This window comes from Tupaia chinensis, unplaced genomic scaffold (genome assembly GCF_000334495.1).
Source record: "Tupaia chinensis unplaced genomic scaffold, TupChi_1.0 Scaffold143976_1, whole genome shotgun sequence".
In the NCBI taxonomy this organism is placed as follows: Eukaryota; Metazoa; Chordata; class Mammalia; order Scandentia; family Tupaiidae; genus Tupaia; species Tupaia belangeri.
This window is the reverse complement of record NW_006203827.1, coordinates 389,963-403,587: the sequence shown is the minus strand read 5'-3', so window position 1 is coordinate 403,587 and position 13,625 is coordinate 389,963. Positions and strand designations below refer to the sequence as shown.

The following is a 13,625-nucleotide window of genomic DNA, read 5'->3' as shown; positions in this document are numbered from 1 at the left end:
CTTGTTTAGAAAACTAATCAATTTATAGAGAAAATGAAAATTTCATCTGGTTAAATTATATTTTTAGAAACTGGTACTTGTAAGAGTACAGTCTCTTTTTACTTTTTCTGTGAATTATTTTAAGGAGATGACATTAAGATTATAGCCATAATTAATGTTCTGGAAAAAATTTGTAACTGACAAAGAAATTTAGCTAGATATCAGTTTACACAATAACTTACAACATGACTGATAAGTATTTTACTATAAATTTTTGGGAATCTCAAATTATTTTGGACTTATTTGTCTTATATAGATATATAAGAATATAACATATTTTTATATATAACTCAAATACAATGTCAAGAAAATTAGAATTACTTAATTTGACAAATTTTTCATTCATATTTAACATATAAAGAATACGTCTGATCAATTTAACATCTTTTCTGAATGTTTCAGAGGCCTTCTGTAAACACAGAGTTACTTTGAGGTCAAAGATCTTCTGTTAGCACTAAAACTAAAAACAGAAAAAAGTTAGTCATTAATTTTTTTTTTGCTAGATATCCACTATGTAAAATGTTAAATACAAAACATAGACAAGCAGGTTGATGACTGGCCCTGTCCCATTTTGATGAAGACAAGCATGACAAAGACAAAACAAAGCAAGAGAGTGCACCCAGAGATCACTGCCACCAAGGGCCCAGGTGATCAAGGACCCAAGGTGCCCCGTCACACTCAGGTGCTAGGACCTGGAGGTTTCGCTACATCCAGCCCTCCTAAAGTCCCACCCAGAAGTTCTTTAACCAAATTAACTACAATCTTACCAGATCCAAGCATCACAAGTGACTCTAATTTTTATCCAAGTTTGTGAGGCTTTTTTTTAAATCCCTCTTGAGAACTGGAACAGGGTGTAAGGAATGTACTTGGGGCATTATTCAGTCACTCTAAGGTTCTCAGATCTTGCTGGGGCCTACAAATGTAGAGTGTAACTGAATGAACGACTACCAAAGTCAGATTAAGGTTAAAGGGAGTCTTTATTAGCTGACCAGCAACTACAGCTAGAGGCTCGGGGACTGAGAATCAGAACTGCAGTCTCTACCACCCGAAGTTCGAGCAGTCTTTTCATAGGGGGTCAGTTACCAGGGGATTTCCATGAAAGCAGTTACAGAAGCTGAATCAAGCAGGTTAATTATTTCTGAAGGTACTCTATAGACCTTTGTTTAATGGTCTCCATGGCAGGTATCTGGTGAGTAACAGTTACATTACTAAGGAACAACTAAACAACTAAACAAAAAGGTTTTAGGCTAGTTAGCAAAGACAGTAACAGTTACAGAATGTTGCCCCAGATGCGATTTTCTGTATGACTAACACAAACTATTTTCTCATGGAAAGAACAAACAGATTTACAAAAACAGACAGCCATATAAGGATAAGAAAACAAAATAGGTGAACAGTTGCTCATGTACAAGATCTAATATGCAACCTTCCACACTTTCCACGAAATCCTGGAAGAAAAACGTCCAAGTCTAGCAAGGCACTCAAACATCCAGACCCAAGAAATACAAAAAACCCTAAGCAGAATCAATCCAAGAAAATCCTTCCCATGGCACATTATAGCTAGACTGACCAAAATGACTGACAAAGACAAGATACTAAGATTGGCAAGAGAAAAATGTCAAATCATTTACAACGTCTATCTCATAAGGCTCAAAGCAGATCTCTCATCAGATACAATGCAAGCAAGGAAAGAATGGGGAAATACATTCAAAGTGTTAAATGAAAACAATTTCAACTAAGAATACTTTACTTGGCAAGATTATCCTTCATATAAGAAAAGAAAAGAAAAATGTTCTCAGAAAAATAAAACCTGATAGAATTTACCAACTCTAGGCCAGCACTTCAAAGAAATTTTGAAAGGAGTACTATATCAAGAAAACTAAAGAGAGACAGACAGTGATAAGAGAACAAGAACAACCAAGAATATGGCCAACTAAATGTCAGCGACGAGTCTGGAATTATCTATAATAATGTTGAATATCAATAGATTAAATTCTCTGATCAAGAGACACAGACTGGCTGACTGGATTAAAAATCAGAAATCCTCTATCTGCTGCCTACAAAGAACCCATCTCATGGATAAAGACATACATAGACTAAAAGTGAAGGGCTGGAAAAAAGGCATTCCATGCAAGTGGAAAGCAGAAAAGAGTGGAAGTCGCTATACTGATTTCAGACAAAATAGGCTTTAAGACAAAAACCATAAGAATAGACAAAGAATGCCATTATATAGTAGTAAAAGGCTAATTCACCAAGAAAATATAATGCTTATACATATCTATGCACCAAACTCAGGAGCACCAAAATATGTAAAGGAAAGATTGAGAAATCTAAAAGGAGAGATAGGCTGTAGCACAATAATTGTTGGAGATCTCAACACTGCATTGACTCCTTTAGACAGGTCAATGAGATAAAAAAAATAAGCAAAGAGATTCTGGACCTACATGATAACATAAATCAGATGGAATTGATAGATATCTATAGAACTTTCTCCCCCCCCTCAAAAAAAAAAAACACAAAATATACATTTTTCTCAGCCCTGCATGGAACTTTCTTGAAGACTGACAACAGGGCAGGGCACAAAACCAGCCTTTGCAGATTCAAAAGCATAGAAACTATATCCAGCAGCTTCTCCACCGTGATGGAATTAACTTGATATTAATACCAGGAAAAACACTCAATAATACACAAATACATGGAAACTAAATAACCTACTTCTGAGTGACTTCATGACTACTGAAGAGATTAAGACTGAAATCAAAAGATTCATGGAAACAAATTATAATGAGTACAGAGGTTTCCATAGTTTATGAGACACTACAAAAGCAGTCATAAGAGGAAAGTTTTAAGCAATTAGTGTGCACAAGAAAAAGATGGAAAGGTGGCAAAAGGGCAACCTAACATCATGCCTGAGGGAATTAGAAAACCAGTAACAGAAAAATCCCAAAAATCCCAGGAGAAAAGAAATAATAAAGATTCGAGCAGAAATAAATGATATAGAAAATAAGCAAATTATACAGAAAATAAATGAAAGCAAAAGCTGGTTCTTTGAAAAGATAAAAAAGATTGACACACCATTGACTAGACTAATTAAGAAGAGAGAAAGGAACCAGATACATCAAATTAGCAATGAATTAGGCCACATTACAACAGACATAACAAAAATACAAAACATCATTAGAGGATACTATGAGCAAATATACGCCAACAAATTAGAAAACCTGGATGAGATGGATTAATTCCTGAAGACGTATAATCTACCAAGATTGACTCAAGAAGACATTGAAAGCCTGAAAAGACCTATAACAAGCAATGAGATTGAATCAGTAATAAATAACCCTCCAATAAAAAAAAAAAAAGTTCAGGTCCTGATGGCTTCACTGCTGAATTTTATAAAAGTTTTAAAGAAGAGGTAACCCCCCTCCTACTCACACTGTGTCTAGAGATCCAAAAAGAAGGAATCCTTCCAAATTCATTCTATGGAGCCTCTATTACCCTCATTCCCAAAATGGATAAGGATATAACGAAAAAGGAAAACTATAGATTATATCTCTGATGAATATAGATGCAAAATTTCTCAACAAGATACTAGCTAACCGTATTCAACAGCAAATAAAAAAGGTTATTCATCACGACGAAGTAGGTTTTATTCCGGGGATGCAAGGGTGGTTCAACATACACAAAATCATAATTGTAATACACAATATTAACAGAAAGAAAAATAAAAACCATATGAGCCTTTCAATTGATGTAAAAAAAAGCATCTATAGCATTTCTATATACAACCAACAAGCAGACAGAGCCAGAACTGAAGAAAGTAATCCCATTTACCATATCCACAAGAAGTATAAGATACTTAGAAACAAAACTAACCAAGTAAGTCACAGATCTCTATAAGAAAAACTATGACAATCTTAAAAAGAAAATAAAAAAGACACAAAAAATTGGAAGGACATTCCATGTCCCTGGGTTGGCAGAATTAATAAAATCAAAATCACAATCCTACCCAAATTAATCTATATATTTAATGCAATCCCTATAAAATTACAAGAGACATTCTTCACAGATCTAGAAAAGACAATCATAGAATTTGTCTGGAATAAAAGACCATGTATTGCCAAATCCATTCTGCGCCAGAAGAGTGCAGTAGGTGGCATCTCGCTTCCTGACCCCAAATATATATTAGAAAACTGTGATAATCAAAACAACATGGTATTGGCACAAAAATAGACAAGAGGACCAATGGAACAGAGTAGAGACTCCAGAAATAACCCCCAAAACATACAGCCAACTCATCTTTGACAAAGGGTACCAGTCAATCCAGTGGGAAAAGGAAAACCTCTTAAGCAAATGGTACTGGAAAAACTGGGTATCCACCTGCAGGAAGATGAATCTGAATCCTTATCTGTCACCATTAACAAAAATCAACTCAAAGTAGATGAAAGATCTAAACATAAAACCTTAAACTATAAAACTACTGGTGGAAAACCATGGGGGAGATTCTGGGAGACACTGAGGTAGGCAAAGACTTAAGTAAGCCTCCAAAAGCACAATCAATAATTCCAAAAATAGACAGGTGGAATTACATCAGATTAAAAAGTTTCTGCACAGCAAAAACACCATAATTAGTGTGAATCGACAACCCTCAGAATGGGAGAGAATTTTTGTTAACTGTGCCTCAGAAAAGGGAATGATGACCAGAATACACAGGGAACTCAAGCAGCTTACTCAGAAGAAAAAGATGAACCCAATTAAAAGATAGGAAAAGGAGTTGAATAAACAACTCTCTAAGGAAGACATATGAACAGCCAAAAAACATATGAAGAAATGGTCAACATAATCATAAGGAAAATTCAGATCAAAACCACAATGAAATACCACCTAACCTCAGTCAGAATGGTGAAAATTAAAAAAGAAATGATAAATGCTGCAGGGATGTGGTGAAAGGGGAACATTCTACACTGTTGGTGGGAATGTAAATTGGCCCAGCCACTGTGGAGAAGAATATGGAGGTTCTTCAAAGACCTTCAAATAGAACTACCATATAATCCAGCAATTCCACTCCTGGATATCTACCCAAAGGACAGGAGAATACTCAGTTGGAAATGCACTTGCACATCTATATTCATTGCAGCATTATTCATGATTCCTAAGACATGGAATTAACCCTAATGTCCACAAACAGATAAATATATTGAAAAAGTGTGGCACATATACTCCATGGAATACTACTCAGGCATAAAAAAAAAAAAAGTCCTGGAGCTTGGTAGAAAATGGACAAGTATGGAAGAGTTTTTGCAGAGTGAAGCAAGTCAGGCTATGAAAGAGAGACATTGTATGTCTACACTTAACATATACTGACTGTCTGCACTCTATGGTAGAGACTGAAAGACTGAAGGACTTAAAAGCATTAAAAATTGTTCAGTACCAGCAGTTGATGCAATTGCTATGTCACTGGACTCCCACATAGTAGGTCACAGTTTGAGTCCCGGACCTGGTGACTTAAACTCATGCCAGGCTCGTGTGCGTGCATCCCCAAGGGGAAATGGAGGAGAAGGGAAAAGGAAATTTTGGGGAAAAATAGGTAAGACAGTTGTGGGACACAGATATGATTTATTATCTGTTGATGAAGACCTGTATAGTATTCTCAACTGGGCTGGGCTGACGTATATATCATGCTGGGTAAAGTCTCTTTACAATCTAAATGATGTACAGTTATTAAATGTATAAATAATAATAAATAATTAAAAGGAAAAAAGAACTTATGTCAACTTAACTTTAAAAAAAGAAAGAAAAAAAAAAAGAAAAACATGCTGGGTACATATGTATGCATGCCCCAAATCCCAGGAGGACGGAAGAGAAGGTATTGCAGCATGGCCATCCCCCAAGAGGGTGCTTTATCACTTTTCCTTATTTCTCTTCCCTTTCCTCTCCCTCTCCCTCTCTCTCTCTCTCTCTCTCTCTCTCTCATCTCTCTTGGGAGTACATGTTCCCTATAGAAAATTTTTTGAAAATAAGAAACTTGGCTTGATACTGGGGCTGAGGTTGTGTAGAATTTACCAGAAGAGGAATTTGGAGGTGAAAGTGGAGGAGATAACAGAAACAGCACTTGCAAAGGTCCTTTGGTAGAAACAGCCATGCACTACTTAAGGAACTAGAAGACCAGTCAGCCTAGCTGGAAAGGACTAGAGAGATAAAGCCAGAGAGCAGAGTTTCATGTGTTCCAATTTTGTCACATTTTATGGGATTTTATCTATGTAAATTTGAAATAGTACAATACAAAAAAATTGAGAAGTTGATTATGTGCAACTTTTTAAATATTTGGATAAAAAATTCATCAGGATGAGCTTAATTAATAAGAAAGTGGGCAAGTATGTGAATGATAAGCTGTGTTGGTGTGCTATTGCCACATTTTTGGTAGTACTTTAGTTATTACATAGAAATATCTTCTGCTTTTTGTCAGAATTATGTCAACATTGAATCATGCCAGCTGTTTGTGAATACTCTACTCGCATAAAATGCAGGTAGACCTCACTTATCTTTGGTATTGAGTTAATTTCAATAAGGCTATTTTTCATTCTCTTACAGATGGACTTCCAAGTCCCCTCCAATTTCAGGCGTGGTTTCTAACCATAAAATCTGTAAACATTAGTGTATACTAACTTATATCAGTCTAACTTAATATGCCAATCTATCCTGACATTGACAATATTTATACATCTATTTCTTTATATTTTCTCAGTTTCAGGAAAGAAACAACCCCATTGCTTTGCACTTCAAGAAAGAAAGGGTCAGAAATTAAATTTACCTCTGGCTTCTAGAAAGTGAACACTTCCTTTTTTCCTACTTTATCTTTAAAATTAAATGAATAAAATTTATATTGTCACTACATAAGCTTATGTTAAGCAAGTACAATTTTGTAGATCTCAAAAGTTTCTTTTACTCACTGTGAACATTAAAGCAGGCAAGAACATAAAAAAGAAAACTACATGGGACCAGCAGATGGTGTAATGACTATGTCACTGAACTTCCCCATAGTCGACCACAGACCCAATGACTTAAACTCATGCTGGGCATATGTGCATGCATGCCCAAAATCCTGAGAGGAGAATGGGAAAGAGACCAACTCCCGGGGGTGATGTCTAACTTTCTGTCTTTCTGGTGAGCACACTCTCCCTATAGCAAAAATCTCTCTTAAAAAAAGAAAAGAAGAGACCAACAGTTGGCGTGATGGCTATGCCACTAGACTCCTATGTAGTCAACTGCAGTTTGAGTCTCAGACCCGGTGGCTTAAACTCATGCTGGGCACGTGTGCATGTGTGCCCAAGATCCCAAGAGGAGAATGGAGGAGAAGGGATTGTGGCATGGCCATCCCCACCGGGGGATGACTTCTAGCTTTCTGTCTCTCTGTCTCTCTCTGTCTTTCTGGCAATTGCACACGCCCTATAGCAAAAACCTCTCCAAAAAAAGAAAAGGAAAGGAAAGGAACCTACAGACCAATGTCCCTGATTAATACAGATGCACAAATTCTCAACAAGATAAAATCGTGTCCAACATCTATATTTAAAAATGGCATGATGATATACATAGAAACCCCAAAAGAATGCCTGAAAAAAACTCCTAGAAGTGATGGATAAATAAATACAATAAGGTGACAGGATACAAAATCAAGCTATGAAAATATTTACTATTTCTATACAGCAACAATGAGCAGACTGAGGTGGAATTGAAGAAAGCAATATCATTTACAATAGTCAGAAAAAAATATAAGATATCTAGGAATAAACTTAACCAAAGAAGTGAAAGATCTCTCCAAGGAAAACTATAAAAATAAATTTAAAAGAAATTGAAAGTGACAGAAAAAAGTGAAAAAAAATCAGTGTTCATGGATTGGAAGAACGAATATAATCAAAATATCAATTTTACCAAAATTTATCTATATGTTCAATGTATTTCCAATCAAATTACCAGAGACATTCTTCACAGATTTAGTAAAAACAATCATAGAACTTGTCTGGAATCATAAAAGATCCTGTATTGCTAACACAATACTGCACAGGGACAGTGGAGTAAGAGGCATCTCACTCCCTGATCCCAAAATATATTACAAACCTGTAATAATCAAAACAGCATGGTACAGTCACAAATATAGGCATGTAGACCAATGCAACAAAATAGAGACCCCAGAAATAAACCCCATAACATGCAGTCAACGAATTTTTGATAAAAGTGCACTAGTCAATCCAGTGGAGAAAAGAAAATCTCTTTAGAAAATGGTGCTGGAAAAACTGGGTATCCCCCTGCAGAAAAATTAAACTGGACTCCTATCTCTCACCAGTAGCAAAAAATCAACCCAAAATGAATCAAATATCTAAATCCAAGACTTCAAACTATAAAACTACTGATGGAAAACACAGTGAAAACTCTTAGAGACATAGGAGTCAGCAAAGATTTTTTTGAACAAGACACCCAAAGCACAATAGTCCCAAAAATTGACAAGTGAGACTACATTAGGCTAAAAAGCTTCTACACAATAAAAGAAACAATAATTAGACTGAATCAACAGCCCTCGAAATGGTAGAATATATTTGCAAACTATGCCTCACACAAGGGACTAATAACCAGAATATACAGGGAACTCAAGCAGCTTACCTGAAAAAAAAAAATTATCAACCCAATTGAAAGACAGGCAAATGAGCTAAAAAGATCACTGTCTAAGGAAGACATATAAATGACTAAAAAACATATGAAAAAATGTTCATCTCTTATCATAAGGGAAATGCAAATCAAAACCACAATGAGATACCACCGAACCACAGTCAAAATGGCTAAGAATTTAAAAATAATGACAAGTGCTGGCAAGGCTGTGATGAAAAGAGAGCACTCCTATAATGTTAGTGAGAAATGTAAATTAGTATAGCTACTGTGGAGAACACTATGCTGGTTCCTAAAAGACCTACAAATAGAACTACAATATGATACAGCAATTACACTCCTTGGGATCTACCCAAAGAATAGGAAAATGCTCAGTTGGAAAAACACTTGCGCATCCATGTTTACTGCAACATTATTTACAATTGCTAAGACACAGAACCACCCCTAACGTCTATGTACAGATGAATAGATTGAAAAAGTGTGAAACATATACACTAAAGAGTACTACTCAGCCATAAGGTACAATGAAAGCCTAGCATTTGATAGAAAGTGGACAAATATGAACAATTTACTGCTAAATATGAACAATTTACTGAAGCAAGTCAGACTATGAAAGAGGCATTGTATGTCCCCACTCAATATATACCTAATGTCAGCACCCTGGAAGAAACCGAAAGATTGGAAGGTATAAAAGCATGGAGAGCAATGGTGGTGTGGAAGACAGTGCAGGAGGAGGTTTGGAAGTGGGGGAGGGTGAAAGAGAGGGAATCAAGGGGAAGAAGAAAAAGAAATGGGAAGAAATCTGCTGATTATAATGTATATGGTAATACCTTTGAGTGAAAAAATATACTGTATATTCATGATGAGAAAAATTCATTTGGTATGCTATAATGATACACAGTGATTAAATAAGAAAAATAAATAAATAAAAATAAAATCATATCCAACAACACATTAAAAAATCATGCACCACAGCAAGGTAAGCTTTATTCTAGGGTTGTAAGGTGGTTTGACACATGTAAAACAAATGTATTAGGTTGTGGGAAAAGTCATGATATTTTTCTATGCAAAAATGCATCATAACTTTCCTGACAATCTAATAATACAGTACATTAACAAAAGGAAAGAGAAAAACCATATGACTATATCAATTGACACAGAAAAGCATTTGATAAATACAATATCCCTTCATTATTAGGACTTTTCAACCCAATGGGCATAGAAGAGATATTTTTCAACACAATAAAAGCCATATATGACAAGCCCATAACTAACATCGTACTGAATGGGGGAAAGCAGTTTTTCCACCAAAAACTGGTACAAGAAAAAGCTGTTCACTTTCTCCACTGCTTTTCAATGTATTACTGGAGATTCTAGCCAATGCAATCAGACAAGAGAATAATATAAAATGCATGCACGTAGGAAAAGAAAAAGTAAAGTTATCTCTATTTCCAGATGACATGATTATATACATAGAAAATACTAAAGAATCCACACACACACGGACACACACACACATACACGAAAAAAAATTCCTGGAAGTGACAAATGAATGAAGTAGAGTGGCAGGATACAAAATCAGCATACAAAAGAATCTATAACATTTTTATATACCAACAACGAACAGACCAAGATGGAATAGGAGAAAGCAATCCTATTTGCAATAACCACAAAAAGTAATGATATGATACCTAGGTATAAGCCTAGCCAAAGAAGTCAAAGATCTCTAAAAGGAAAACTTTATTAAAAACTTAAAAAGAAATTGAAGCTTTTCCACCTAGTCCCCTCTGCCCCCAGCTCTGCATCATGCTGGCTGAAAGTTCTTGGTTCCTACTCAGCTAGCACCATTGTTGTCTCCCTCCAGCAACCATCATGATTATATACAGGGACCTAATAAGCCATGATGAAATGTTCTCCAACAATTACAAGATCTAAGAGATAGTATAGAGAAGATGTGCCAGGAGGTAGAGGGGAAGATGGTCAGTAGGAAAGAGGGTAATACTGATGATGCACCACAGCAAGGTAAGCTTTATTCTAGGGTTGTAAGGTGGTTTGACACATGTAAAACAAATGTATTAGGTTGTGGGAAAAGTCATGATATTTTTCTATGCAAAAATGCATCATAACTTTCCTGACAATCTAATAATACAGTACATTAACAAAAGGAAAGAGAAAAACCATATGACTATATCAATTGACACAGAAAAGCATTTGATAAATACAATATCCCTTCATTATTAGGACTTTTCAACCCAATGGGCATAGAAGAGATATTTTTCAACACAATAAAAGCCATATATGACAAGCCCATAACTAACATCGTACTGAATGGGGGAAAGCAGTTTTTCCACCAAAAACTGGTACAAGAAAAAGCTGTTCACTTTCTCCACTGCTTTTCAATGTATTACTGGAGATTCTAGCCAATGCAATCAGACAAGAGAATAATATAAAATGCATGCACGTAGGAAAAGAAAAAGTAAAGTTATCTCTATTTCCAGATGACATGATTATATACATAGAAAATACTAAAGAATCCACACACACACGGACACACACACACATACACGAAAAAAACTTCCTGGAAGTGACAAATGAATGAAGTAGAGTGGCAGGATACAAAATCAGCATACAAAAGAATCTATAACATTTTTATATACCAACAACGAACAGACCAAGATGGAATAGGAGAAAGCAATCCTATTTGCAATAACCACAAAAAGTAATGATATGATACCTAGGTATAAGCCTAGCCAAAGAAGTCAAAGATCTCTAAAAGGAAAACTTTATTAAAAACTTAAAAAGAAATTGAAGCTTTTCCACCTAGTCCCCTCTGCCCCCAGCTCTGCATCATGCTGGCTGAAAGTTCTTGGTTCCTACTCAGCTAGCACCATTGTTGTCTCCCTCCAGCAACCATCATGATTATATACAGGGACCTAATAAGCCATGATGAAATGTTCTCCAACAATTACAAGATCTAAGAGATAGTATAGAGAAGATGTGCCAGGAGGTAGAGGGGAAGATGGTCAGTAGGAAAGAGGGTAATACTGATGACTTGCTCATTGGTGGAAATGCCTCTGCTGAAAGCCCTGAAGGTAAACGTACTTAAAGAATAGCAATCACTGATATTGATAATGTCTCAAACCATTACTTTCAGGAAACCAACTTCACAAAAGAAGCCTATAAGAAAGTACATCAAACAATATATGAAATCACTCATAGGCAAACTTGAACAGAGAATAAAACCTTTTATGACAGGGTCTGCAGAACAAATCAAGGATATTCTTGCTCATTTCAAAAACTACCAGTTCTTTACTGGTGGAAACATGAATCCAGATGACATGGTTGCACTGCTGGAATACCATGAGGATGGTGTGACCCCCATATATAATTTTCTTTAAGGGTGGTTTATTAATAGGAAAATGTTAACAAATTTGGCAATTGCTTTGGATTCACTAACTGTCATCATAATTGACAGCTGCTTGTCATCCACAAAGCAGAGAAATAAAGACAAAGGGGACCAATGTCATTTTGAGTTCTTCATTTATTTTGACTGTGATTTATTTGGAGTGGAGGCATTGTTTTTAAGAAAAACAAAAACAGGTCATTTAGGTAGTCTAAACATAAAATGCATTTAAATGCATTTGAGAGAATGCCTGTTAGTTTAATATATTTAAACTAAAGCGATAGCCTGGTTGTAAACCACTACTAGAAAGCATAAGACTATCTTCAAATAACGTCCACAGTGAAAGCTACTTCTGGAACGGGAATATATAAAAATAAATAAATAAATAAATTTTAAAAGCAAGAATAAAAATTTTACTACTGAGTTGCAGTAACGGGAAAGATCATGCTTGTAGCCATGCCAGCATTTGAAGTGAAGCCTTTTCATCACCTGCAGTGGACATAGTTAATTCTGGAAGAGATTACCAAAAGAATAAAAAGAGACTAAATTAGTTGGGAGTTTAAAAAAAAAAAGGAAATTCAAAAGAATACAAAAAAGAAAAGGGGAGGGACCAGCAGTTAGTGTAACGACTATGTCGCTGGACTCCCACATACTCGACCATGCTGCGTGTCCTGGACCCGGTGGGTTAAACTCACACTGGGTGCATATACATGCGTGCCCCATGCGTGTCCAAGATCCCAAGAGGAGAATGGAGAAGGGATTGCGGCATGACCATCCCCCTTGGGGGGTGATTTCTCGCTTTCTATCTCTCCTGTCTCTCACTGTCTCTCTGGCGAGCGCATGCGCCCTATGGCAAAAACCTCTCCAAAAAAAAATAAAGAAAAGGGGAAAGACATCCATGTTCCTGGATTGAAGATTTAAGATAATAAAAATGTCAATTCTCCCCAAATTAATTTACAAATGTAATGCAATCCCAATCAAATTACCTTATACAAAAAAAAAATGATTAACCCAATTAAAAGATGAGCTGAACAAAAAATCTCTCTAAGGAAGACATGTGAACAGCCAAAAAGCATATGAGGAAATGCTCAACATCCCTCATCATAAGGGAGATGCAGATAAAAATCACAATGAGATACTACCTAATCCCTGTCAGAATGGCAAAGATTAAGAATATAAAAAGTGATAAGTGTTGGCGGGGATGTGGTGAAAAGGGAACCCTCCTACACTGTTGGTGGGAATGTAAACTAGTTCAAGCACTGTGGAGAACATTATGGAGGTTACTCAAAGATCTACATATAGAACTACCATTTGATCCAGCAATCCCACTTCTAGGTATCTACCCAAAGGACAGGAGAATGCTCAGTCAGAAAAGTGCTTGCACATCAATATTTATTGCAGCATTATTCACAATTGCCAAGACATGGAACCAGCCTAAATGTCCACAGACTGATGAATGGATTGGAAAAGTGTGGTATATGTACTCTATGGAATACTACTCAGCCATAAAAAATAACAAGACCCTGGC

General features: G+C 35.9%; 1 pseudogene; it reads left to right on the top strand.

The window, feature by feature from the left end:
• The first annotated feature begins 625 nt into the window (after positions 1-625).
• LOC102503224 (translationally-controlled tumor protein pseudogene) lies at positions 626-12,092 on the top strand (annotated as a pseudogene).
• The last annotated feature ends 1,533 nt before the right edge of the window (positions 12,093-13,625 follow it).